A 4,651-nucleotide genomic window follows, 5' to 3' on the forward strand; every position below is an offset into this window, starting at 1 on the left:
GTATGAAAGTAAATATATAATTCTGAATTTTTATCATATAATTCCTCAAATAAATAAAAATAAGACCAAGAAAAACTAATATGAGTTAATGAAAATTCGCATTAAAATAGTAAATGGTCTCCCCAAATTGACTCCTTCTACACACCATTCCATAATTCACTCTCACTCTCCTCCAATCCATTTTCCATCCTGCAGCACGGTGCAGAAGCCAGCCAATGGAGTTACCAAGGCCAGGAGCTCTCAACTGCATGGGATCATGTCTGGTTTTACTCCCCAGTGTGTCCCTATCCTTGTCGTGGTACCTAGTGCATGATGGGAGATGAACAAATATCTGTTAAAAAAATAAATGTCACAGATGTATTTCCCAATAATTCTTTCTCAATAATTCTCACGCTCTTGTCTCCCGATTCTTTCTAAGTACTTCCTTGTCCCTAGCTCCACCTCCTCTCTTGACGCTCAGAACCTCTGCCACTAGGTTCTCAGGTTCTGAGTGAGCACTTGTATCAAGCTTGATTCTCCAATCACAGACTGAACCGACCACTCTCTGATTTGCCCTTGGAGGCTCCAGATTGTTCTCTGAGCAGACTCCAGCTCACCACATGGCACAGCAAGTGGGCAATAGAGGAAAGCAGAGACCCAGCGCTCCTGTTTCCAGATGGCCATTTAGACCACAGTACAGGAGTCCCTACCCCGCTGTGTGTCGTGCTGATACAATCCTTACATTAGGTTATTCTGTCCCTCCTTACTGAGTGAATTCCAGAAATGGGATGAGAGAAAGCAAATGCCCTTTATTTACATGGCTGTGAGTGCAGGCGAGGCTGGAGAAAACAGTGATATAAGAGATCTTTTTATCAGACTGATTTAAAGACAACCACGTAAATCACCTAAACTGGTGTCATAGGGATATTAAATGTGAACCCAAGTTCACGGAGCATGGTAAAGAATTAGTCCTATGTGACTCTGCCTACCTTTCAAGAGAAACAATAACTTATCCTCAGAACTTGGAGAGACACATCAACAAATGTCTCACAATTAATACGTATGGCCTAATGTTTTAGGACAAGGCAAATATTTAATTTGAACAAGATACGTAAAAGTTAGGAATTACTCTAGTGAAGAGAGATTTGGATGATGACGGACAATACTAGTGTGGTGCCTCAACAAAGACTTTTGCCTCTTGCATACTATTATGATTGCATGGTAATCTTACCCAGCTAGTGTTTTCTTAATGTCCTGGGGAGCCTGATCATTGTAAATTACCTGTGACATCTCATTAATCCTCTTTTTCCTCACAAACGCATAATTAATGGTAACATTGACAATAATACACAAATTAGCTAAGTGACGCTTTATGGTGTTGGTTTTGATTAACGTCAGGAACCCAAAAATGACATTAATGTAATGCAGATCCCAAAAGGCAGTCTGCACTTTGACCCCAGACATACATTTTGTTTGCACCATCACCAAGATTAATCCTCCTCTGGATGAAGATGAGACAACACTCTGGCCACTGGCAGTGTGTGCTAGGCTGTCGGAAAACAAACCGCCTCAATTGCATTTGTTTAAGAAGGAAATCTTAATGCATAGAAAACAACAGCGTAGTGTCATTTCCTATTGTCTAGTTAGGACAAAGATAAATGAGCAACTGTCATGATTTAGATCAACTGCTTCTCTGGTAACTTCTATTATTTGCTTATTTATGAACTGGTGTTTAATTAAAAGTATACCTAGATATATAAACCACATGATAAAATAATTGAAATTCCTTTTGCTTTCACTATAAATGGTTTTTGGAAATCAAAACTGATTTTTATATGCATTTCAACCTGCAGGGCCTTTAAATGATAAATTCTTATTAACCACGAGAGGGTAAACAAAATCAATGCCTGAGAAAATATGCTTTGTCTCTGACTTGAGTAACAAAGTAAAAACACTAGAAGAAATTTGGATAAAGTTCTTTACTTCACCAGTGAGGCGTCCTTGTAGACTCTGAGGAAGCTGATATAGAGCCCCTTTTTCCAAATTATAAAAGAGACAAACACTTTAAGTAAGTCACAGTAGTGTCTACTGCTGCATCATCAACTTTGAAATTCAGGCTTAATCATGTGACTTTAATATAAACATGAACAGTTTCTTAATTACGATTTTCACAAATCCGAGTTAAGTACTGAATCTTTTTAACACTCCAAAGAGGTAGCATATGCTAATTTTTTAAAGATGCAACCTTCTATTTTCTTCATAACAGTTATTAATAGCTGAAAAATCTTCATGGTATACATTTTTTAAATCATAGTAGTCTCATTTTTGATTAATTTAACGTCTACTTATTAAGGCTATTTTTCAAAATGTTACTGCTACCAAACCACAACCCTGGCTAATGATCGTATTCCACTTCAAAAATGGAGTAAGAAGAAAAGCCATATTTTCATGCTTTGTTCTATTTTTCACATAAATAACTACCATCTATGGACAAAAATATGCAACACGTAAGGTGATATCATAAAGATTTGAAATAAATCCACAAAAATTAGAAAGCAAAGATCACCAAAAGTATGAAATGTTGTGGGTATATTTGATTAAAAGATATTATTTTTGATTAAAAAAAGAGAATATCTTAAAAAGAAGATTTTGGTTGCTGTGGGTATGTATTTTCACTTATGATGCCTCTAATCCACCTCTCCCCCAAAATAAGAAAACAGACTGCCTTACAAGTGCTTGTCATAGCACTTTAATTTTGAAAAATGCCTCATCTGTCCCTGCTTGCAATATATTGTCTTATGACTACGTTTATCTTTTTGGTTTTTTTTTTTTTTTTTTTTTTTGGTTATTTAAAGTTACAAGGAGCAAAATAATGTTTTTAGAGAATTTTTTTCTTCTCTCGTTTAAATATTATTTTAAAATCAAAAGCAGCTCATTTTTAAATCGACATATTAAGTGTTAGCTGCACCAACTTTCACCAGCACACAAACCCATTGTAAAACAAACTGGAATTTAAGGGGCAATGGGGATTCCTACAGAGGTCATATTTTCACTCTGCCTAACTAACCCATAAATCGAGATTACAACAATAAATTATTTTTTATTATTTTGGCAGGAATAAGTACAGCCTTGAATTTTGAAAGATATTTGGGCTTAATTTGTATGTTAAATAGGTCGAGATAAACCAACGCTAGAAGAAATTGAAACTGGCCCAATTTTATACAGAAACCCAAATTAGGCACTCACCACCAAACAAATTAGTAATTGATAAATTTACTATAGTAATGTAATTTCTTTACACTGCAAAACCAAAGAAATAGGATGATTGAAAGCTTCAAATCTTAAAAAAAAAAAAAAAAAAAAAATCTGACCATCTTTTAATCAAAGGCATTGTTTACAACATGGCTTTTAGGTAGCTGTGGTAACATCTTTAACTGGTTAAAAACACTCAGCAAGCTATAAAACTACTTTCTTAGATGTCTATAGCAAACTGTCTGAAACCTCCCAAAGTGCCTTAATTTATATTTTTTCAGCAGTTACAATGAATGTTACTTTCTACCAGTCCAAATGTATCATTTTCACTTTTCAACTTATTCAAGTTCATAAAGACCAACCTATGAAGCCACAATTTTATAGAAATCTGTTTTTCAGGTTTCAATGTGGCACACTGACTTTTCATAAGCTCCCATAGTTGTGCCAAGTTACATTTTTTTGTTGTTCTAAGGAAAGATTTTATGCAAATAAAGAGGCTGCTCTGTGGGAAAGCATGTTTTCTTAAGCATTTAATCGGACATTTCCACACCACAACACTTCGTAGATATGTTTTTGCTTGGAAAACATAATCTTATCAGGGATGGTTGGTGTAAAATTCCTGTCTGTTTTCTTACCTTTGAATTTGAGCTCTATTTACAAGGCTCAACTAAATGATGTCTGCAGCTAAGGCATTTCCTTACTAGGAGTTTTACATGAACACAATTAATATGAAAGCACACAACGCGTTGAACAGGGTGTCAGTCAATTTCCGGTATAGTCTAACCTTATCAAAGTGTTCCCGTTTACATAGAAGAAAACAAATGTGATAAAGCAGTTAACTATGCATCTGGTCTTAGATTTCTAACATTTTCCTCTTGATATATCTTTTCAGAATAAACAAAGGGGGGTGAATTCTTCATGCCTTATTTGTACATACAAGTGAAATTGCGTCCCCTTCACAATGGAAGGCACTGGCCTTTCTCCTCACGTGGAAGAAACTGCTAGAGAAACTTGGTTTACACAAAATGGAAACATTTAATCCTTGCATCTATATTTCAAAATAGTACATGGTTTTTCCATAAATCTATGTGTGATGACGTATTTCATAACATTACATAAGGCTTTCCATGCATTTTTATTCACAGGAGAATGGCTTGCAGAAAATCACAACATTGTACTATGCTTCTCCAGCAAGTTAATTTTCTCTTTAATGCAAATATACAATTTATGGAAAAATAATAGTTATTCAGGTATAACATACTTACCTGTTGCTGTGAGAAAATTCCTACCATTAAAAATGTGCTTTTGCTTCAGTTATTACTAGTAGACTATACCAATGCCTGATGATTTTTATAAACAGAACCTATAAATCTGCATTTTGGTTCAGGGCTGTGCTATTTAGACAAATGAAAATGAAGCA

Source organism: Macaca mulatta, chromosome 7, assembly GCF_049350105.2.
Source record: "Macaca mulatta isolate MMU2019108-1 chromosome 7, T2T-MMU8v2.0, whole genome shotgun sequence".
Taxonomy (NCBI): Eukaryota; Metazoa; Chordata; class Mammalia; order Primates; family Cercopithecidae; genus Macaca; species Macaca mulatta.